Source organism: Natator depressus, chromosome 7 (assembly GCF_965152275.1).
Source record: "Natator depressus isolate rNatDep1 chromosome 7, rNatDep2.hap1, whole genome shotgun sequence".
NCBI classification, from domain to species: Eukaryota; Metazoa; Chordata; order Testudines; family Cheloniidae; genus Natator; species Natator depressus.
Genome location: NC_134240.1, coordinates 2,688,566 through 2,713,553, shown reverse-complemented (window position 1 = coordinate 2,713,553; position 24,988 = coordinate 2,688,566). Strand labels below are relative to the sequence as shown.

Below are 24,988 nucleotides of genomic sequence, written 5' to 3'. Positions count from 1 at the left end.
CTGGCCAAACTCTCAGGGCAGGAACCCGCTCCCTCCTTCCCCTGCCAAGTCCAATGGTGCAATGCCAGAGACAGACAGGGAGCATGATGACGTGTGTGTCTGCCCTTTCGTTGTATAGTCCTGTCCCCCGTTTGAGAAGTATTTCCAGCTAGGGAAAGGCAGTCTGGTGAGGAAAGGGAACTCCATATTGTTTCTTTGCTAAGATGTAGCTTTTTGGCCCTGCCCCCTTTCCTGCCAAAGAATGGCTGCTTAGCAGGTAATGGTCCGTCAGCCTTGTTTACCCCTGGCTGAGGCATCAGCCTGCTCTTTGTTTCTGAGGAACTGATTTGATCACTCCCCTGCCTTATCTGGGAAACATAAGTCAATCATGACTTCAGCTTATGTGCATAACTTCACATACAATGTCACTACGTGCATTTTGTTATGATATTATTGATCAGCAAGTTATGAGGTTTTAAATGGTAACAAGGCGTGTCTGTAACATACTGTTACACTAGTATGTAGGGTGGGCATACGGCGGTATATTCTGTCACAGTGGGGTAGATACCCCATCACACAGGTCCTCTGTGTTATATGCAGCTAAGTGGAAAGGGATAAGCTAGTTTAGCTGGCCTTTCACTCGCCATATCACTGCATGGCTGGGGAATTGACAGCAGGATTTGTTGGGGTAGATGCAGTTTTCTTATAACAAATTACTTCCCTTTCAAACACAGAGATTTAACACCACAGACAGGTCCTGCTGTACTCATTCAGGGCCAAACACTGGCCTTGCAGTGGGTAACTAAGGAAAAAATTGGCCTTCAGTAGCAGAAATTCAATTTGGAAATTCTCAGCTGGCTCCAGTTGGCCACCTGTGTTTGGGAACAAAGCACTGCATCTCATTGCCCAGGAGCTGCTGGAGTGACTGGTCTTTCAGAGACCACGAGGGACTATCTGTGACCCAGATGAAAGGTTCTCATGAAGTCTACTGAAACTTCCAAAGAGCTTTAAAGACTACGGGACAGTATGTCTTCTCCATTCGGATACTGGGCTATTTAGACTTGTGCTTTCAGACCTTTAAGGAAGAAATCTTATTTCAAAATTCTGGTTGGATTTTCCTGGAGCAAAGGCCTTAGCAACCCCAGTGCCACTGATATTTGAAAGAATTTGGCCACTGAACTCCTTTGGATCCTGTTAAAAATTCCAACCTCAGTCACTGGGACAGAAGACAACAGAATCTGTTGCATGTGAGTAGCTCTGAGCTAGGATTCTTACAGACCGGGGTGCTCCACTCTGATCTACTACACAGAGCAGAACTCAGACCGTCCAGCAGCATTGCTACCTAGTTGCAAATGTCACTAAACTAAAAAAAAAAAAAAAAAAAAAAAAGACAGCTGCATGTGCAAACCAATTACATTTTGTATTTGCTTAAAAGAACAAATGTGATTTCAGTTATAATGGATAAAAAAAGAATTAATCTGATGAAATCGCATGTGAGCTGATTTGATAATAACATTTCATTCAATTGGTAGCAGTCTCAGGCCACGCTGAACACAAATGAAAAGCACTAACACAGTCTGAAGATTAATTAATACGACAGCCTGGTAACGAAACGGTGCTGCACTCTCCACTGGCAATGAGGACTAATAAACAACGCATTTGCTAACACCATCCCCTGAAAATTAAACATGATTTATTTTAAAGAGGAACAATGCAGCTTAAAGATAATTAAATTAAGTATTTCAAATGATACCATGTTACAGATGCAAAGACTTTAAAGTGTAAGGGTTTCTTTACATCCAATAAGCTACATTGGATAAGCATGCATCCCATGAAGTGAGCTGTAGCTCACGGAAGCTTATGCTCAAATAAATTTGCTTGTCTCTAAGGTGCCACAAGTCCTCCTGTTCTTTTTGCGGATACAGACTAACACGGCTGCTACTCTAAAACCTACATTCTACTGTTAACGCAGGCACATAACTCACACTGACCTATGATGTCAATGATGAAAGAGACTGGTGAGCTGTTCCCTGAACATTTTAATGCCATCAAGAAATAGCTGTTCTTTCAGGATCTGAAGTAAACAGAGAGATTCCAGTTAGGACCTGACCAAAACTCAGTATGTCATTGGAAGACACTACAAAAGTGATTTCCACCCCTTCTTGTCAACTGTTGAGAATAGCCCACTTCCACCTTTATTGAATTGGCTCATTAGCACTGACCCCCCCCCCCCCGCTTGGTAAGGCAACTCTTATCTTTTCATATGCTGTGTATTTATACCTCCCTACTGTATTTTCCACTCCATGCATCTGATGAAGTGGGTTCTAGCCCACGGAAGCTTCGGCCCAAATAAATGTGTTAGTCTCTAAGGTGCCACATGGACTCCTCCTTGTTTTTGTTGATACAGACTAATATGGCTACCACTCTGAAACCTGTCTCCATTGGCCCTAGTGCATCAAATTCTAAACTCTTCTGAGTAGCATCTGTATCTTCTTTTCTGATTAGAAAGTGCCTTGCAACTGAAATAAAGAATGATCATTCAGATAAAGTCCTTTCAACACTAATATTTTAAAACTTTCCAGAGACTCACATGTGTTAAAATTCTACCACTTGATTTAATTACCTTTTTCAGATGGTTATGGACTCTAATGGCACATATTTCTCCTAGCTTGTTATGGCCTTGGTCAGTGGAATAATGGAATAATCAATCACCTATATTTTAGTGTGAGACATAATAAATAAAGTGCATAATAGTCAATCAGGTTTTTACCAAAGAAAAGTAGAACAATTATAGTGGTTGTCAATTGTAAACTGCCTCTGATAAGTATGCAAACATTGACCCCAAGTGTTACAATGAGAACATGAAAATTAAAATCATCTATCTTACTTGAGTCAAAGCTTGCTGGATAACAAGGATGGCATTTAAGGAAAACTTTAGTTGGACTCAGATTGCTTCTTTCAGTTAGATCAAAATTAAATTAAATCAAAACTTAGAAAATACTGGTTTAATTACACTTCACTAGCTTATCAGTTATACATGAGCCCTCCTGTTGCAAACTATAAGCAGGATATTAGATGTCAAAATTATAAAAGACGCCTAAAGATTAGTTCACTGTTATATGGCTTACAAAGTAGATTCTGGAAATGACTAACTAATTACTGAAGTTTTCATATTAACAACTCATTTGGTTTAGCAAATGTATTCTCTCTGACTGTATTAAAATAATTGTTTCCTTCAGTGGCTTATTCCAAATTTGCATAGCTAGACAGTTAACAAAGATCTTACGTCATAACCAGCAATGATTCTATTGGCATAGACAATTAGGCTTGAAAATATTAATATATGTTCATCCAGAAACTAATTATGATTTTAAAAAAATCCTCAAAGACTAAACAAAATTTACAGAGACTATTGACATGAACTCTATCTTAGTTTCACTAGTCATACTTACTTTGATATTGAAGACAGAATCCTTCCTTAGACTTCAGCAGTTTTATGAACCTCATATTTCTCCTTCCATCTGCCAGTTGAAGCCAGATAAATTCAAATTAGAATAAAAGCACAAATTTTACAAAAGTGAAACAAAGAGGACAGATGGAATTATAGACCAGTCAGCCTATCTGGTATCTGGAAAGATACTGGAACAAATTATTAAACAATCACTTTGTAAGCACCTAGAACCTAATGGGGTTATGAGGAATAGCCAGCATGAATTTGTCAAGAACAAAGCATGCTAACCTAACCTAATTTCCTGCTATGACAGGCCTACTAGCTAAGGGTATGGGGAGGGGGAAGCAGTAGACATGATATGTCTTGGTTTTAATAAGGCTTTTTATATGGTCCCATATAACATGCTCATAAGCAAGCTAGGGAAACGTGGTCTAGATGACATTACTGTAAGATTGGTGCACAACCGGTTGAAAGCTCAAACTCTCGGAGTACTTATCAATGGTTCACTGTCACCCTGGGGGGGCAGGAGAGTGTATCTAGTGGGGTCCCAAAGTATTCTGTCCTGGGTCCGGAACTATTCAGTATTTTCATTAATGACTTGAGTAATGGACTGGAGAATATGCTTATAAAATTTGCAGATGACCCCAAGCTGGGAGAGGTGGCAAGCACTTTGGAGAACAGTATTAGAATTGAAAACAACCTTGACAAATTGAACGTTAGTCTGAAACCAACAAGATGAAATTCAATAAAGGTAAGTGCAAAGTACGTCACTTGGGAAGGAAAAATCAAATGCTCAACTACAAATTGGGAAATAACTGTCTAGGCAGCATTACTGCTGAAAAGGATCTGGGGGTTACAGTGGATCACAAATTGAATGTGAGTCAACCACGTGATGCAATTGTGAAAAAGGCTAATGTCATTCTGGGGTGTATTTTCAGGACTGTTGTGTGGAAGACATCGGAGGTAATTTTTCTGCTTCGCTCAGCAGTGGTGAGGCCTCAGCTGGAGTGCTGTTGTAACCCAGGCCTGCTTGGTGTAGTGCTCTGTCCCCCCTGGTGGCACCTAGCCCAGCTGGAGATTGATGGGTCTGCTACAGCCTTAACGAAGAGCCATGTGGCTTTTTGCTCATGCAGCAGAGTTTCATACACTAAGCTTCAGAAGTCCCGGGTTAGATGTCGACAATCGGGGTCTGTCAGTGTTACACCGTGTCCAATTCGCTTTAGGAAAGAAGCAGACAAATTGGAGAGAGTCCAGACGAGAGCAAAAAAAAGATAAAAGCTTTTTAGAAAACCTGACCTCTGAGGAAAGGTTAAAAAAACCAGGCCTGTTTAGTCTTGAGAACAGACAACTGAGCAGGGAGACCTGATAACAGTCTGCACGTACATTAAGGGTTGTTATAAAGGGGCTGGTGTTCAATTTTTCTCCAGGTCCATTGATGGTGGGACACAGAGCAATGTGCACAATTTGCAGCCAGGGGTATGTAGGTTACATGTTAGGGAAAACTTTCTAACTAGCAGGGTAATTATGCATTGGAACTGGCTTCCAAGGGAGGTTGTGCAACACCACCACTGGAGGTTTTTAAGAACAGGTTGGACAAACACCTGCAGGGATGGTCCTGCCACAGCACAGATGGCAGGACTTTTAGCCCCACATTTGTATGATTCTGTGATTGACCTTTGGAACATACCACCAAGGGAAGTGGTGGATTCTCCACCTCTTGATATCTTCACATCAACACTGGATGCCTTTCTTGAAGCTATGCTTAGACAAATGCAAGTTATTTGGCTCAAAACAGAGATAAGTGGGTCAACTTTAATGCCCTGTGATATACAGGAGGTCAGACTAGGTGCTCTAATGGTCCCTTCTGGCCTTAAAAACGATGACTCTCAGGAAAGTACAGGAAAGTACTTCCATATAGGCTTAACTTTAAGCACATTTATAAGTCCTGTCAAAGTTAATGGGACATAAGCACATGTTTAAGTGCTTCCTGAATCAGGTTCTTGTTCTCTAAAAATTGGATAAATTTTCTAGACCATTGTAGTCTCGATACACCAAAGCATTTATGCACCTGCTTAGTTTTAAGCATGCGTTTAAATATTTTGCAGAATTGGGGGAAGGGTGCTTTGCACTTTCCATGTTTGATCTTTTATTTCCCTCAAGAGCACATGCGACAGCTCTTCCCTTTGTTCTGCTTTTAGCTCCTGGGTTAGTTTTTAATCGTTTGCAAACCTTCTTTGAGGCCCATGATATTTAGTCCCCCTCCACAGATGCCTGTAATTAATTAAATCCATGTAATGATACACCACTTCTTTACCATTCCATTAGGCTCTTTAGAGACAAGCTTGTCGAGAATATTTCTATCTCAGTATAACTACATAGTCTTCGTTGCTTCGCATAAAGGCGCCAAAGGCAGAATCTTTGGAGTCTCTTTTGTTTGCAGCCACTCAGAGCCCTGTTAGCTCGGAGGAGTCATGAGCTAATCTATTGGTTAGCAACATTGTCAAACATTAGTGATGGTTTTTTGGGGTGGTCACCATTAAAAATGTCCGAATTTTTCTAGAAACGCCACCTGCTTGTATGTGTGAAACCTCAATTATTTCCTCTTCAATTACAAAGGCCACATTTCAGGAAAGTATCCCTATTCTGGACTGCACTGGATCATGTATGTAACTTTAAGCGCGTGCTTAAATTCCATTCTCTTTCCTATCCCCTTCACAATCTACAAACAGCTGCCCAGAGGAAGGAAGCATACATCTCTAGCATCATTTCCTGTACTAGAGCTGCTTATCGAATTATGAATGGATAATCACATTTTTTGAAAAAAACACTATAAAAAAAGAAGGACCCTAACAAAACCTACCTTTGAGAGAAGAGGTTACAGGGGATAATGAACTGGGGATCTGCATGCATCTTGTTCCATTCAGTGACAGTAGATTTTATAATCAAGGGTTTCTTCTGAATGCTTTAAAAATGCTCATCATCCCTGTATTGGACAATAGTTGCCAGCCAATGCTGAGGAAGACTGCTGCAGCTGAAGATGTGCAATCCACGACTCGAGAGGAAAGAGGTTAAGTGTTGTCATTATTTATTTATTTATATTGCAGTAATGCTTAGAGTCCCAATCAAAATCAGGACCCCATTGTGCTAGACACCACACAGCGATATTGTAAGACACAGTCCCTGCTCCACGAATGTACAGGCTTGTCTGAACCAATGATGACAACATAGCCTGAAGTTGTTAGAAAAGCTCCTGATACACACACTGGGGGAAAGATTCCTGAGCCATATGCCTTGCTGTGGCTACAGCTTGCATTACAACGTATTCTGGAAGACCAGGCTTGAATATCTTAATCCTATGAAGAAAATCGGCAGATCCATCCCTGATTAGAAGAACCAGCTCTTTCGGCTGTTCAGGGCTAATATCAGGAGTGAGAGGGGAAGATGGGTTGTAAGCCTAAAATACCATTTGGAAGGGCATATGGTATTGTCCTGTGAAGGAGAAACATGGAAAGAATTCCAGCTCTCTTTAGTCAGTCCCATATTTTACCACCTTGATAGAACATCTTGTAGCTGGTGCACAACTTATTGCCAACTTTCCTTTGAGTCGTTCCTTTGATGTACACAGCTTTGTGAAGGAGCTACAGCAGAAGCAGTTGTCGCTTCCCATTGAAGACGAGAGAAAGGAAGCAAGGCAGCCTGCTGTCAGAAGAAGAGATGTGTCTCACTTTAAAGCTAGGAAATAGACAGATGGGAAGCCGTAGGTGTTGGTGATCTAGGCTATGAGGAGCACGAAAAGAGAATCAATGCAAAAAGAGAGAACCATTTGTGCAGAAGAGGAAAGCCTTGGGGCTTAGAGCCCTCATTTTGTTTTGAGGCATCTGGAATGTACTTTATGCCTAAACATGCAGCTGGACAGGAGAGATGTTTTAAGGAAAGGAGCAGGAGTGGGCCTGGGAAAGCAACAAAAAGTTTTTAACACAAAGTCAGAAAGATTCCTTCATGGAACCACAGAAATGTCTGGCTGGAAGGGCTCTTGAGAAGTCATTTTGTCCATCCCCCCATATTGAGGCAGGACTAAGTAAACCTAGACCATCTCTGACAGGTGTCTGTCCAACCTGCTCTTAAAAACCTCCAGTGACGGGGATCCCACAGCCTCCCTTGGAAGCCTGTTCCAGTGCTTACCTATCCTTTTGTCTACCTTGCCTTACTGCAGATTAGACCCATTACTTCTTGTCCTAACTTCAGTGGACATGGAGAACAAATGATCCCCGTCCTCTTTAAAACAAAGACTGCTATCAGGTCCTCCTCGGTCTTCTTTTCTCAAGACTGAACATGTGCTGAGTTTTTTAGCCTTTCCTCACAGATCAGGTTTTCTAAACCTTTTATCATGTGTTGCTCACCTCCGGACTCCAATTTATCCACATCTTTCCTAAAGCGTAGTGCCCAGACTTGGACACAGCACTCCAGTTGCCTCACCAGTGCTGAATGACTCAGAACAATTACCTCCCATGTCTTCCATGCCACACTCCTCCGAATACATCCCAGAATAACATTAGCCTTTTTCGCAATTGTGTCATCTTCAATTAGTGATCCATTTTAACCCGCAGATCCTTTTCAGCAGTACTACCTCCTAGCTAGTTATTTCCCATTTTGTATTTGCACATTTGATTTTTCCTTCCCACCTGAAGTACTTTGCACTTACCTTTATCAAATTTTATCTTGTTGATTTTTTGACTAACTGTTCAATTTGTCAAGGTTTTTTAAATTCTAATACTGTCCTCCAAAGTGCTTGCAACCCATCGCAGCTTAGAATCATCTGCAAATTTTCTAAGCCTACTCGGCACTCCATTATCTAAGTCATTAAGGAAAATACTGAATAGTACCAGACCCAGGGCAGAACACTGTGGGACCCCACCAGGTACGTTCCCCCAGTTTGACAGTGAACCATTGATAAGTACTCCGAAAGTTTGAGCTTTCAACCGGTTGTGCATCAACCTTATAGTAAGTGCATCTAGACCGCATTTCCCTCGCTTGCTTATGAGCATGTTATGTGGGACCATGTCAAAAGCTTTACTAAAATCAAGACATAGCACGTCTACTGCTTTTCCCCATCCACTAGGCCAGTAAACCTTGTTTAGGTCTAAAGGAAAAAAATTATACGAAGTCTGGTTTGAGATTCAAGAGCTAAGCTTGAGATGGTCAACAAAGGGTTTTTTGGCAGGGTTTGATACATTTTCATAGAATCAGGAGGTCATCTAGTCCAACCCCCTGCCCAAAGCAGGACCAACCCCAACTAAATCATCCCAGCCAGGGCTTTGTCAAGCTGGGCCTCAAAAACCTCTAAGGAAGGAGATTCCACCACCTCCCTAGGTAACCCATTCCAGTGCTTCACCACCCTCCTAGTGAAAAAGTTTTTCCTAATATCCAACCTAAACCTCCCACACTGCAACTTGAGACCATTAGTCCTTGTTCTGTCATTTGCCACCACTGAGAACAGCCGAGTTCCATCCTCTTTGGAATCCCCCCCTTTACGGCTGCTATCAAATCCCCCCTCACTCTTCTCTTCTGCAGACTAAATAAGCCCAGTTCCCTCAGCCTCTCTTCCTAAGTCATGTGTTCCAGCCCCCTTAATCATTTTCATTGCCCTCTGCTAGACTCTCTCCAATTTGTCCACATCCTTTCTGTAGTCGGGGGCCCAAAACTGGATGCAATACTCCAGGTGTGGCCTCACCAGTGCCGAATAGAGGGGAATAATCACTTTCCGCAACCTGCTGGCAATGCTCCTACTAATACAGCCCAATATGCCATTAGCCTTCTTGGCAACAAGGGCACACTGTTGACTCATATCCAGCTTCTCATCCACTGTCACCCCCAGGTCCTTTTCTGCAGAACTGCCACTTAGCCAGTGAGTCCCCAGCCTTAGCAGTGCATGGGATTCTTCCATCCTAAGTGCAGGACTCTGCACTTGTCCTTGTTGAATCTCATCTGATTTCTTTTGGCCCAATCCTCCAATTTGTTTAGGTCACTCTGGACCTTATCTGTACCCTCCAGCGTATCTACCTCTCCCCCCAGCTTCGTGTCACCTGTGAACTTACTGAGGGTGCAATCCACCCCATTCTCCAGATCATTAATGAAAATGTTGAACAAAACGAGCCGCAGGACAGACCCTTGGGGCACTCCACTTGATACCGGCTGCCAACTAGACATCGAGCAGTTGATCACTACCTGTTGAGCCCAATGATCTAGCCAGCTTTCTAGCCACCTTATAGTCCACTCATCCAATCCATAATTTTTAACTTGGTGGCAAGAATACTGTGGGAGACCGTATCAAAAGCTTTGCTAAAGTCAAGATATATCACATCCACCGCTTTCCCCAAATCCACAGAGCCAGTTATCTCATCATAGAAGGCTATCAGGTTGGTCAGGCATGACTTGCCCTCGTTGAATCCATGCTGACTGTTCCTGATCACCTTCCTTTCCTCCAAGTGCTTCAAAGTGGATTCTTGAGGACCTGCTCCATGATTTTTCCAGGGACTGAGGTGAGGCTGACTGGTCTGTAGTTCCCCAGATTCCCCTCCTTCCCCTTTTTAAAGATGGGCACTATATTTGCCTTTTTCCAATTGTCGGGGACCTCCCTCAATTGCCACGAGTTTTCAGAGTTAATGGCCAATGGCTCTGCAATCACATCGGCCAACACCCTCAGTACCCTCAGATGCATTAGATGTGGACCCATGGACTTGTGCATGTCCAGCTTTTCTAAATAGTCCTTAATGTGTTCTTTCACCACTGATGGCTGCTCACCGCCTCCCCATATTGTGCTGCCCAGTGCAGCAGTCTGGGAGCTGACCTTGTCTGTGAAGACCGAGGCAAAAAAATCATTGAGTACATCAGCTTTTTCCACATCATCCATCACTAGGTTGCCTCCCCCATTCAGTAGGGGTCCTACACGTTCCCTGACCACCTTGTTGCTAACATACCTGTAGAAACCCTTCTTGTTACCCTTCACATCCCTTGCTAGCTGTAATTACAATGCACACTTTACCCCAGGTTAACCAAAATTTGTTAGGACCTGCCTTACTATGGGCTGGTCACCCTTTACAATAGGTTTTCCTCACTATGTTATGAGTTATAATCCAATTTAAGAAAGGACATAGACTAAAACACTCCTGTCCTGAAGCTTTGCAACGTTTCTTGTCCTTTTTTATAGGAATTCAGAGTTGTTCAGAGGGGTTCATTCCACAGGATTGAAAACCCTTTGCCAGACAGCAGAAGCGTTAAAGCTTCAAGATTGTACCCTTGCAGCTCAGCCAGCTTGGAGGAGGCCAATTAAGGTGGATCACAAAAACCCAGAAATTACAGCTGAAGAGTCACTGCATCTGCTAAAGTCTATCTGTTTGACGTGATTATCAATAAACACAATGAAATGACTACAAAGGGCCAACCACCCACAGCCACGTTTACCTGTGCTGTAAATCATCGACATTAGTGGAGTTACACCAAGGATTAATTTGGCACATCAACTTTAAAAGGAGCTGAAGATAAAAGGAGTTATGAGCAATGAAGGGGAGAGCATGACAGAGAAAGAACTTACAGTAACAGGGAAGAGAATAAAAATGCATGACTGTGCTCCAGTCTACTGGTCAGCAAAAGGCTAAAGTGAGTCAAGATAGGCTCTATCTGGATCTCAGCCCTTACATTTAGTCAGATAAAGCATCATGGCCATTTGCAGCTTTCAGTGGAGTCAGATGTTGTTGCTTATAGCAGAGTAGATAATATTTATTACTGTTTTCTCTAACCTCTGCTTCAACTTTGCCCAGTTTCTCTTACTAACTGCACAATTTCTATTATGATCCCTTTGAAAGTTGGTGTTTTGGGTTTTTGCATTTCAAGGTGAAGATTTCTTGATATCCAACAGTAGTTAGTTCTTTGGATTTAGCTTACCATAGGGTCAGATTGTATTAATCTGGCTGCAGTGATTATTAAAACAAACTGTTGACCTGTAGTATTTACTTCTGAAGCTCATGCACAATGCAGTGACTGCACTACCCCAGACAGATACTTGTGGCCTGATCAAAAGACCATGACAGTCAAGAGGAATCTTTCTTTAATTTCAGTGAGATTCAGACCAGGTCATTAGTGCATGATTCACCACTGTGTTATGCTGTTGTTAATAGGGCCCTTATTAATAATGATAGCTAAGGTAACCCACTTACAGGATGGATTAAATGTTCATGTTAGTTTACTTTATATTTAAGGATATTCCGCTCCTATTCCAATTAGTTACTGTATTACTTCACCGGTTTCTTTACTAAAGAATTACTGTGCTATCGAGTTCTTTTATAGTCTTACTCACCCTTATGGGTAGATCCACACTGTCAGCATTACCTGGCTGCAGGAAGTTGTGGAATTATGATGTCATCCCTGCTGTGCTCACATATCAAGGTTATCTAATAACATCTGAGACTCACATCAATAAATTTAATGAATTTTCTATGGTTTCACACCCAAAGAACAACACAGATGTGAGAGTGAAAGAGCTCGCCAGGGAAAAATGATGCAGCTCTATATAACACATAGAGTAAGCTCCATCTTTTATTCAGCATTCATCACTTAATTCAGTGGAGGTATCTGCTTAGAGACTGATGTCATGCTACAGCTCTAAGAGTTTAGTTTTCGTTAAGTCTCCTCACACACCAATTTTTCCTGGGTGTCCCTCCGTGAATTGCCAGGAGTCACTCCTGATTTACACTAAGCAGAGTGAGAGGTGTGTGATCCCTTACAAGTCATCAGCACGAAGAAGACGTTCATTCTTTCATCAGTGTCCTACAGGATGGTATCAATGGCAAGGAATCTCAGGGAAATAGACCATGGTCCAGTGGACAAGTTAGCCCACTGGGAGTGAGTAGACCTGGGTGCTATTCCTGGCTCTGTGGCTTACCTGCTGTGTGACCTTGAGCACATCTCTGGGGATCTGTTTACCCTTCTGTCCTTTCTCTGCCTTGTCTATTTAGCTCGTCTGCTCTTCAGCCCAGAGACAGTCTCTTGCTAAGCCCTGGTCTACACTAGGACTTTAGGTCGAATTTAGCAGCGTTAAATCGATGTAAACCTGCACCCGTCCACATGATGAAGCCCTTTATTTCGACTTAAAGGGCTCTTAAAATCAATTTCCTTTCTCCACCCCTGACAAGTGGATTAGCGCTTAAATCGGCCTTGCCAGGTCGAATTTGGGGTACTGTGGACAAAATTCGACGGTATTGGCCTCCGGGAGCTATCCCAGAGTGCTCCATTGTGATTGCTCTGGACAGCACTCTCAACTCAGATGCACGATTGTTTGCCATTGCTCTGACGCGGGGAGGGGCGACTGACGACACGGCTTACAGGGTTGGCTTACAGGGAATTAAAATCAACAAAGGGGGTGGCTTTACATCAAGGAGTATTTCAGGCAGGACTTCACAGAGGGTTCCAATAAGAAATGGTGCACCTAAGTTATTGTTCTTATTGGAACAAGCAGGTTGGTCTGGCCTCTGATTGATACATGGCTAGATTTACCTCGCTGCACCTTCTCTGTGAGTGACTGCAGTGTGACCTAGAGGAATGAGTCCCCTAGACGGGGGGGGGGGGGGGGGGGAGACACTGCAGGACTAAGGAGAATGACCTGATCAAGTCACTCCAAATTTAGTCCCTGCGCCCATGTCTGCCCAGGCGCTCCTGATCGACCTCACAGAGGCGACCAGGAGCACCTCGGACATGATGATGACGGCTACCAGTCCTATTGCACCATCTGCTGCCACAAGGCAAGGGGTTGCTGCTGCTGTGTAGCAATGCAGTACCACGTCTGCCAGCACCCAGGAGACATACGGTGACCGTGAGCTGAGCGGGCTCCATGCTTGCCGTGGTATGGCATCTGCACAGGTAACTCAGGAAAAAAGGCGCAAAACGATTGTCTGCCCTTGCTTTCACGGAGGGAGGGAGGGAGGGAACGGGGGCCTGACGATATGTACCCAGAACCACCCGCGACAATGTTTTAGCCCCATCAGGCATTGGGATCTCAACCCAGAATTCCAATGGGCAGCGGAGACTGCAGGAACTGTGGGATAGCTACCCACAGTGCAATGCTCCGGAAGTCGACGCTTGCCTCGGTACTGTGGAAGCATTCCGCCGAGTTAATGCACTTAGAGCATTTTCTGTGGGGACACACACACCCAAATATATAAAAACGATTTCTAAAAAACCGACTTCTATAAATTCGACCTAATTTCGTAGTGTAGACATACCCTAAGTGTAGATACAGTGCTTAGCACAGCAGGGCCCCAATCTCCTCCAGGAGCTACTCTGCTACAACTAATGAATCACATTTAAAACTAAAAGCTTTCATTGTTAATAACAGATCTATTTGTTTTTAAACATTGACAGAGTACAAGCCCGAGCAGCGCATATCTGGGAAAAAAGGCAGATACTAGCCAACTTTAGAACCAAACTACAATAATAAACAACCAAATCCTTGACCTCGGAGTGTCATGGCCTTTCTCAACCACATCTGCCTATTTACACTAAGCAGAGTGGCCTCTCCCTTGCAGATCTGTATTATCCTTATGTAAAAAATACTCTAACATTATTGTTTTCAGCTTAAAAACGACAGGCTATTAGCACGTAGTAAAAGTCCTTACACCACTTAGGGCTAGGTTGTGACTGGGCCTCATTTCCATGCTGGGGGATAAGAACATCCCTTATACCTTGATGTGGGCTACCTGGATCTTGGCAGCTCACATGGGCACCATCTTTCTGCTTACTTGGTGGGGCTGGGACTGCATGGAGCCAGGGCTCCTGTGCCCCAATGCACTGGACAACAGAGCTGGACTAGCATAGCGGGCTGGGTAATTGCTTGTTAGACTCAGCCAGCAGCAAATTCCTTCCCTCTGAGAGCCCCTGGAAAACAGGGGAGGTGCTGCGACTCAAAGGCTATCTCTGCAGCACAGCACCTCCTGGGGCTACTCCTGGGGTGGGGAGTACAGATTCCATGCAGATCCTTGAGCCTGGCTGTCTCATAGTAAGAAAAAGTTTATTTTGTGGGGTAGAATTCAGTTCCCACGTGTCCTAGCAAATGTGTTAGAAAACTGCAATTTTCCTGTCTTGGCTATGTCCCCCTGACACCAACCCCACATATGAACCCTCATGAATAAGACTAATCCTGTTGTTCGTTCTCCTCCGACCCCCCCAAGTTGAATGACTCTTTGTGCAGCTTCTCCCCAGAGGCAAAGCATGGCTCTTCCAAGTGCTCATGATAGTTCCATTTGTTTTCTTGCCAATTTTTCTATTTTTTGTGGTGGTTCTTTTTGAAACATACAAATACCGTATTTCCGATTGATTCCTATCAAAGTGGATTGTGTGGGGCTTTTTGGTTGGGTGGGTTTTTTTGTTTTTTTTTCCTACTCAAGTCAGCACTTGGCAAATTTCCAAATGGCTTGAATGATTAATGTGGTGCCACTGATTTGTTTTGTGTTTCGATAAAAAAACGCACAATTCATGTTTTCCAAAGAGCCCACTTAAGTATCTCTGATTGACTATGCAATGTAAGTTTTAAATTATTCTTTGTGTGCACAATACATTCTGTGAAAAGAAGCATTTCCACAAAAATGAATGGTGTATTCAAGGTTAGTGGTGCAGGCAAAAAAAATCTGCTCTCAGGGAACTGTTTATTAGACTCTAATCATTACAAAACCGGGCCTTAATATCCTACATTCATTGAAAAGCGAGGATGTGTTCTTTTGCTTACTATTTATTTATTTAAATATTTTAGCTCTCAGGGGCACATACCCATGGTCTCTCGAGAATGAAGGATGGCTGCTACATTCAGCTGGAATAGCAAAACAGGTTTTTCAGCTTGCCTCCACTATCAAGTCAAGGTAATTTCCCCTTAGAGAAAGATCAAGAGCCTGCATAAGGGGAAAAAAGTATCGCAGTCCTCTCTTTCTCAATGATTGAGCAACAAAACCTCATCAGCCACAGGTAACAGAGAGGTTTCAGAGTAGCAGCTGTGTTAGTCTGTATTCGCAAAAAGAAAAGGAGGACTTGTGGCACCTTAGAGACTAACCAATTTATTTGAGCATAAGCTTTCGTGAGCTACAGCTCACTTCATCAGATGCATTCAGACAACATTCAGGTAACAGAGAGCTACCCATATTGTGGTGTTCACTGACTTGGGTATGTCTTTGAGTATGAAACAAAAGAAAGTACTGGCAATCACCTTGAAAATAATGTTATTTTAGGGATGTTTGCAAATAACACAAAGATGTGGTTTACTAAAGGACTCTTGTGAGCATGGGAAACCATTCTTTGGGGCCAAATTCTCTGATGATGTAAGTAGGTGTAGCTGTATTCCTCTAGTAGAGTTTTGCCCCATTATACCACCTTAGAATTTGGCCCTTTAAAAAATATGCATCCAACATTTTAATCATTTCTTCTAAAGTTTGATAGCCTTTAATTAACATTTAGTTAGGAAAGGTTTTAATAACTGTTCAAGCTTAAGCATGTTAGAATAAACCATTCCCCTGCAATCTTATCATTCTGTAACTGTGAAAAAAAGAGTCTTCCAGTTTACCTTTCGTATCAGCCAAGTGATGGTGTATCAAAAAATCCCTGTCACACTTCTTCTATTGCTATTTTATACCTACATTTTAAAAAAGAATTATTTTTAAAAATGTTTACAGTGTTATTATTCAAACTGTTTTGTTGCAGAAAGGAAGCCCATCGTCAGCTGCAATAGAAAGTGGTTCTGGGGAAGGAAATGACTCTCAGAATGTGATCTTAGAATATTCAGCCTTCTACTCTCATGCGAAGAGGCAGAATTGTCTAGTGAATAGAGCAGGAGACCTGGGCTCTAATTTGGCTGTGGCACTGCAGTGCAACCTTGGCAAGACACTATTAATTTGAGCGGGGTCAGGAATAGAACAGAGTGAATAAGTAACTTTTTGGTTTGGTGGCCCCCCCTGTAAATCAGGAAAAAATATTGATTCCTTTTGAACCAAAACTGACTTTGTTTTGTTTTGTTTTGTGCTGAAATGAACAACTGAAAAAAATTCATTAGGGTCAAACAAAATGTTTCAAAAGCTGATTTGATTCGACATTTTAGAAATGAAATGTCAATTGAAAAAGACATTGCTGATTATTTTTGTTTGTTTGTTTTTCAGCCAAATTCGACCTAAAGTCACAAACAGTTCTGGTGCCCTGAAAAATGCATTTTTTGGTAAATTTACTATTGGCCAAAAAAAAATTAAAATGTCACCCAGCTCCAGTCAGGAAGAATCCCATAATACTTAATGCTTTAGCTGTTCCTATGCCACCTGCAAAAAGAAGGGGTTCCAACAGCATAGAAACCCAGGAAACAGACCATTCGCATGTGGCCAGTTTCTGCATTATGAGTACATGCACATATCCAATAGATCAGCGAGCAGGGATTAAGAATCAACTGGTGAGACCTTTTAGACCCCCTTCATTACCTGAGCACAAGGTTCCAAGAATTTCTATTGCACAGCAGACTAGTAGGTATCAGTGCCTTTCAAACTCTAGCTCCTATTTTATAACCTGCTCATGAAACTGGCCAGCTCTGTTAAAATGTTCTTATTGTTTTGGTTTTTAAAGATAGACTTAAAAATCAAGGGTGGATCAACTCTCTTCGCACTGAAGAGCAATTGCTCATGACCTGAATGAGCTTTTGCCACCTCCACCACCGTTTGCTGGCAATGTAAATTCCATCTCAGCCTGCCGAAATTTACATAGAGGGATTAGAACGTCAAGGGGTTTCAGGACAAGAGATTACTTAGACTTCTGGAGTGTTTGACTAAGAGACAGACTGGAGTTTATGACTTGAATTCATGCATTTAAAAGAATGCAGTGTCAATTAGCAACGCTCTGCTGGGATATACAGTAGCAGCGAGGCAAAGGTTGGGTAATCTGCTTGCCTCTCTGTTCCTGTATTGTCCCACATCAGCATAATATCCAAGGTGAGCCAGTGACTAAGTTGAGCCTGTGTTGGTAACCAGCTGGGTTTAAATTTTGACTGAAGCCTTATTTTGACACTCACCCAGAGCAGGAGAGATTCACCCTCTATGTGTAGTGACAAAGTTCAAACCAATTGCTATGTTGTCTTCCAAACTGAAATTCCATTGACCTCAATGGGGCTTCAGGGATGTAAACTGGCACAATATTTAGCCCAGGGAGATTTATTACCTAATGTAGTCCCTGCCAGTTTGGAGGCTTCAGAGATTCAGCATCCAGAGAAAGCAGCATGGAGACTGAGACTACCCGCAAGATGGCCTGCCTTGGATTCATAGAATCATAGAAGACTAGGGTTGGAAGGGACCTCAGGAGGTCATCTAGTCCAACCCCCTGCTCAAAGCAGGACCAATCCCCAATTAAATCATCCCAGCCAGGGCTTTGTCAAGCCTGACCTTAAAAACTTCTAAGGAAGGAGATTCCACCACCTCCTTAGGTAACGCATTCCAATGTTTCACCACCCTCCTAGTGAAAAAGTTTTTCCTACTATCCAACCTAAACTTCCCCCACTGCAACTTGAGACCATTACTCCTCGTTCTGTCATCTGCTACTACTGAGAACAGCCAAGCTCCATCCTCTTTGGAACCCCCTTTCAGGTAGTTGAAAGCAGCTATCAAATCCCCCCTCATTCTTCTCTTCTGCAGACTAAACAATCCCAGTTCCCTCAGCCTCTCCTCATAAGTCATGTGTTCCAGTCCCCTAAACATTTTTGTTGCCCTCCGCTGGACTCTTTCCAATTTTTCCACATCCTTCTTGTAGTGTGGGGCCCAAAACTGGACACAGTACTCCAGATGTGGCCTCACCAATGTCGAATAGAGGGGAACGATCACGTCCCTCGATCTGCTGGCAATGCCCCTACTTATACATCCCAAAATGCCATTGGCCTTCTTGGCAACAAGGGCACACTGTTGACTCATATTCAGCTTCTCGTCCACTGTAAGCCCTAAGTCCTTTTCTGCAGAACTGCTGCCGAGCCATTCGGTCCCTAGTCTGTAGCGGTGCAAGGGATTCTCCCGTCCTAAGTGCAGGACTCTGCACTTGTCCTTGTTGAACATCATCAGATTTCTTTTGGCCCAATGCTTTAATTTGTGTAGGGCCCTCTGTATCCTATCCCTACCCTCCAGTGTATCTACCTCTCCTCCCGGTTTAGTGTCATCTGCAAACTTGCTGAGGGTGTAATCCACACCATCCTCCAGATCATTTATAAAGATATTGAACAAAACCGGCCCGAGGACCGACCCTTGGGGCACTCCACTTGATACTGGCTGCCAGCTAGACATGGAGCCATTGATTACTACCCGTTGAGCCCGACAATCTAGCCAACTTTCTATCCATCTTATAGTCCATTCATCCAGCATAATACTTCTTTAACTTGCTGGCAAGAATACTGTGGGACACAGTGTCAAAAGCTTTGCTAAAGTCAAGGAACAACATGTCCACCGCTTTCCCCTCATCCACAGAGCCAGTTATCTCGTCATAGAAGGCAATTAGTCAGGCATGACTTGCCCTTGGTGAATCCATGCTGACTGTTCCTGATCACTTTCCTCTCCTCTAAGTGCTTCAGAATTGATTCCATGAGGACCTGCTCCATGATTTTTCCAGGGACTGAGGTGAGGCTGACTGGCCTGTAGTTCCCAGGATCCTCCTTCTTCCCTTTTTTTAAAGATGGGCACTACAGAGATTCAGAGATGCACAGATTCCAAGGGCAGAAAGTATCACTGTGATCAGCTAGTCTGACCTTCCCCCCAAATAATTACTTTGGAACTACAGCATATTTTGTACAAAAATCCCAACCTTGATTTTAAAATGGCCAGTGATTGTTTTTTAATCACAATGTCGTGTGGTACCAGGCCAAATGCCGTACAGCAGTCTAAATATTTTACAACAAAACTGTTACCTTTGTCAATCAAACCTGTCATCAGATCAAAAAAAGAGATCAAGTTAGTTTGAGGGGATCTAAATTCCATAAACCCATGTTGATTGGCATTAATTATATTATCCTCCTTTAATACTTTATCAGCGGTGTCTCATATTAGCTGCTCCCTTATCTTGTGTGCTGAAGGAATATACCCAGCCTGGGGGGGCTGGGCCAGGATCTTGACTGACATGCTGGGGTGACCAACAGCTGGCCCCACAGAGTCTACACGGGGCTGGCCCTGGGGAGCAGAGACTGAGCGACCCTGTGAGAAAAGCGAGAGCTGGAGGAGGCTGGTGGTTGCTCTCCACGGCAGCAGCAGCAAGAGAAGCCCCATTTTGACTCTCCCGGTCAGCGACCAGCTCGGTGCCACCAGCTCCATGCCAGAGCATCTGAACCCAAGAAGCTGCAGCAACTGTGAGAGCTCAAACCAGCAGACGCCATTGTCCCCTGCCCCTTGAACTGGGAGCCAGAGATCCCTTCCGCTGGGACGTAAGAGCTGCCAGCTCTACATCCAGAGCTCCAGCCCCCCTGCCCTGGAGTCGGGGTGGGGGCTCTTTGATTGTACAGATTCCGCTGTGGGCTTCAGTTGTTGCAGACTGGTTGGGGGCCTTGTTTAGTGGCCATCCCTGATACCTTTGCTGTCCCTCTCTCCTCCTTTTAGTTTTCCCCTCCCCATCCAGAGATTAAACTCTCCTTCACCTCTCTGTGGCCGTCGAGTCGCTGTGCTAGTTAAATAATAGCTGACAGGCCATAGGGCTGTTGGTCCGTGCACACCTGCCCACTAGCAACCCAGGGCCCACTAGTTTTAAGGGTGGAGTAACAAGAGCGTCCACCACTCTTGCGGATGAGGGGGTGATGATAGGGACACTTGGGATGCATCTCCGTTACATCCATTGGGAGGTGTAGGAAGCGAACCTGCTGGTTGTCATGACTGTGAATTGGCGCCAAATCATAGGCAGCAGGTATAACAGGTGAGGGGAGGAGATAGAGGAGAATGGGTGGGGGCCTCACGCCAGAGGAGGGTAGAGGAGAGGAGGAACATGGGGAGTGGTGGGGACCTCACAGAGGGAAGGAGAGGAGGCGCACAGCAAGCAGCGGCGGGGGGTGGGGGGGCTGGGGTTGGATGGGACCTGGCGTGGAGTGTGGGTGGGGCCACAGGCAGAAGAGGTGGGGCTAAGAGCAGAAGAGGCGGGACAGGGTGCTAGCCTCCCCCAAGGAAGCTTCACCCGCCGCCCATGCACCAAATTATACCGCTTGCTCAAGTTTGGGCTTTGTTTTTACAATGGCTCTTAAACAAGCTGATGGAAGCACTTTCATACCATGCCACAATGATGCCAACTCCCTCCTTGTGTAGCTCACGCTTACTGATGTTCAGTCACGACCGTCTCAGCGAAGGCTTTCTTGGAAAGAAAACAACTGTTCCAAGAACATCTCTGAACTCAGTGGTATTATTGTCAATCCACTATGTCATCTTTCCCTCTGCATTCCTCAGGAGACAATGATAACCTGCTGGGACATTATGCATAGTTTGTTAACTTGCTGTGTATACACCGACGCATAGAATGAGCTTTTGTAATTTAAATAACAAACTCTGGAATTGATGAGACAAACTCGGTCAGTCGTGCAGTTTCAGCATCAATAAACAAAAGTCTGTGAGTGTGACTTGGGTGGGGGAACGTGTGTGTCTTGTTATTAAAGATTTCAAGTATGGTCTATCATCTGATTCCATCATAATTATTGCACTATAATTTTGCCATTGTCACAATGCTAATGCAACACAAACGTAGAGAGGCTGGATTGTACCCTGGCCTGAGCAGGGAAGGAAAACCTCTTTATCACAGCTGCTCCCTGGGACAACACCTAACCAGATCTGTCACCAAATGTGTCCCCCTTATACTCAGGATAGTCCTCTCGACAAGTGAGTGGAATGAGGGGTGGGGATTGCTTAGCCCACTGATGGAGACAGCACCCTCACATTCACTGGCCAGGTATAGGGGGGGACTTGTCTGCAGCCGTTCAAGGGCTGTAGTGTCTTGCCTGGCTTGGCAAGACGAGCGGAACGGGGAGGGATTTTGACTCTGGGGCACACCACCTCGTGGGGATACTCCGTGGCTGGTGCAGTCGATATGTCACCCCTCGCTCAGCGCTCTGCTTAAAAGCACCTGCACAGAAATGTTTAAGGAGCCATTTAGACTCTGAAGGTGTGTAACCATGACACTAGATGTATCCTTTACACAGTTGTATCATAAGGACTGGACCTGCAGATTGGGGTAAATCAGCACCTCGCCAGTAGAGTAGTTGGATCTATGCCCATTTACATCAGTTGTGAATCTGTTCCTCAGGCTCCAAGGTCAGGAACACAACCCTGCAATCAGACCCTGCTACCTGCACCGAGCCCCACAAGAGACGAATGTTTTTAACCACCATGTTGGTGGAGCTGCTCTGAGCAGGAATAGCCAATTATAGACACCAGGGGCTGCTTGGAGCAAACTTTATACTACCCCTCACATCACTGTAGCAACGGGAAGTGTTTCAGAAAAAAGGCTAGCATACCCTCACCCCGCGAGCTTCCTCTTTATGGTACAGGGCATTCCCTGTAGCGGAGAATGGGGCTCCGTGGGGTGTGATTGTGTGTACTTTGGCTGCTGCTGTTGAGATATAAGTATCCTTCTGAGTGTAATAAGAAACAAACGAGTTATACTGGACCCTCTTATGGGAGATTGCTTGTAGTGTTTACATAAGGGTTCCACGGATAATAAAAACAGCATTACGTCTATGAACATTATTCTAAATATCTTTTCAAATGAAATTGGCCTCCCTAATCTGGCATGTCTCATGGGCATGGCAAGAACAGCATTTCGTAGGAAAAAAAAGGCAGTAAATACATTTTGTGTTTGAAAAGAAACAAAAGCTCTGACAGGGCCTTTAATCATCAAATCTTTTTACTACATTAGACTTGGAAATGATAAACTATGATTATGCAACAACTAATTAAATTAGTACTGACAGCCTTCAAAGGGAAGCTGATGAAAGATACAATCGATACCTAATTTTCTGGGTTGGTGTGACCGAGAAAAAGTAAAGGCAAGTGAATTCCATCCAGGAGTGACTAAAAGCACAAGGCCACCCACCTGTGATATATGATGTCTATTAAGCATAGACTGCGTAGACTGTTGAGACTGAGCCAATCACAAAACGTCTTCCAATCTTCTCTCACTCTGGCCATCCTTCGCCATGCTTGTCCATATCTCCTTGTTAGGAAATCATCCTCCACCTCTTTGGAGGCTGACCACGTGGTCGTTTCTGTTCTCGCAGATACCACTCGGATATCGCTGCGGTCCATCTGTTGTCGCTGAGTTAGGCCACATGTCCCGCCCATCGCATTTTGCTGAGCCTGCTTTCAACAACAACATCTCACACTCCAGACTGCTGCCTAATTATTTCGTTGGGGATGTGATTGTGGAGCGAAATGCCCCAAAATGTTCATTCCATCGCCCTCTGTGTGACAGACAGTTGATGTTCTTCAATCTTTGTCAGCAACCATGTTTCGCTGCCATATAGCATCTCTGGAAACACGGTCGAGTTAAAAAGATTTGCACAAGTTGTTTTGCGGATCTTTCCTTGGCGGATGTCCTTGATGTCATTGAATGCACACCATCCAGCTTTTTTCTGCATGACAGTTTGCCTTTCTGATCATGGCGCATGTTGACTTCCTGGCCCAAATAAACGTATTTATCAACCTCTTGGATCTGCTCTCCTCCAAGAGTTATTTGGGTTCTTGGCAGAACATCTGATCTCATGTATTTTGTTTTTGACCAGTTCATTTTTAATCCGACTTGACTACTTTTCGCGTTCAGTCTTTTAGCAGTCTCTCAAGCTGGGCTGTACTTTCGCCTATCAGCACTATATCATCTGAGAACCTGAGATGGTTTAGCCGCTCACCGTCGATATTAATCCCGCCTTTCAAGTCTGCTCATCGAAAAACCAATTCAAGACAGGCTCTGAATAATTTTGGTGAAACTGTATCTCCTTGTTTCACACCTTTCTCGATGGGGGATTCGGAGGGGAGTATCGAACAGCGATATGTCTGTGCTGCAGCCAGAGTTTGCTTCCTTTAGTAATGTGATATATTTCGTGCAAAATATATGTCTGTTAAGAGTAACTGGTAAATTAATTGTTAGGTTAGTTGATTGGACTGTGACCTGCTACTGATTACTTGTGAGTAATAAAGTGAGTGAAAAAACCTTTCTGGCTTAACACAGTATCAGAAATATTTATTGGTAAAGGCTAATGACAGGTACCATGCAGCTGATCGGCAGCTATGTACTTATTTTTCACTCTTCTGGCAATAAATTGAGCTTTCATTGTTTGGGCAGACGAAAGGCTCCACTCATCTGCTGGCAGTCATAGAAGGACTGAATGAACAGTGGCGGGATGAATTGTATCTACGTGTGAGTAATTACAACACAGGTGGCAGGTGGCAGCCCGTCCAGGTCTCTCACTGTCCAGTGGCCCAGGGCAAGGTAGGAGCTGGGCTGGGGCATGATGTGAGGATTGCTGGCAGGTGTAGCTAAATTCCTCAGTCCCAGCAAGTGGGAGCCAAGGTGATGGGGGGAGGGACATCCCAGGGAAGAGGGGGATGCTGAAGTGATGGGGGGAGGGCCATCCTGGGGAAGAGGGGGAAGCCGAGGTGATGGGGGGAGGTCCCAGTGGAAGGGGGTATCTGAGATGATGGGGGAAAGGGGCTAGCTGAGGTTATGGAGGGGAAGGTGAGATCCAGGGGAAGCGGGGGATCTGAGATGATGGGGGAAAGGGGCTAGCTGAGGTTATGGAGGGGGAGGTGAGTTCCAGGGGAAACGGGGGATCTGAGATGATGGGGGAAAGGGGCTAGCTGAGGTTATGGAGGGGAAGATGAGGTCCAGGGGAAGCGGGGGATCTGAGATGATGGGGGAAAGGGGCTAGCTGAGGTTATGGAGGGGAAGGTGAGGTCCAGGGGAAGGGCAGCTCCAGGACCACAGGGCTTGGGGCACAGTGCAGGGAGGGCCCTGCCTGCACATGGATGGGTGTCTCAAGTGATGCTGTGGTGGGCTCTGCCAAATGTGCGAGTGGTGAGGGCCAGCAGGATGGAGTGGAAGCTAGGCCCAGCCCCATGGGACAGGAGCCAGTGCTGTGGGTAAGTGGGAGGTGGACTCAGCCCCCACAAGGAATAGTTTCCCCAGCCACCCATGCAGCATTTTTGTGATGATTTGGGGTTGCTAGGCAGCAGATGGGTCCGAATCTGACCCTCCTGGCGACAAGGGTAAAACAGCTGTTGACTTCAACATGGTGGTAGCAGACACACACCAGGTCTCCTTGGAGTAGCTCCTCTGCGTAAAGCGTCACACCTTAATCAAATGGCAGGCCCTTGGCTAGAGCCCAAACATCCCTCAAACACATCACCAGCTCTGCGACTCTTTTCCCTTCAGCTGCTGGACCTTTTCTCTGTCCAAGCGTTGATGCAGTGACTGCGTGCAAAGCCCTTCTCCATGCAGATTTAGGCTGACCATCCGAAGGGAAGACGCTGCTGGAGCAAGGCCAAGCAGCACTGG

The 24,988-nt window shown here is 44.5% G+C and overlaps 1 long non-coding RNA gene across 1 annotated transcript; it reads right to left on the bottom strand.

Moving 5' to 3' along the window:
- Window positions 1–2,601: 2,601 nt before the first annotated feature.
- LOC141990353 (uncharacterized) lies at window positions 2,602–23,484 on the bottom strand. The gene is made up of 4 exons (XR_012640158.1): window positions 22,532–23,484; window positions 20,720–20,906; window positions 3,432–3,500; window positions 2,602–2,691 (listed from the first exon to the last, which is right to left on the bottom strand). It is a non-coding gene; the product is annotated as an uncharacterized LOC141990353 (long non-coding RNA).
- Window positions 23,485–24,988: the final 1,504 nt, after the last annotated feature.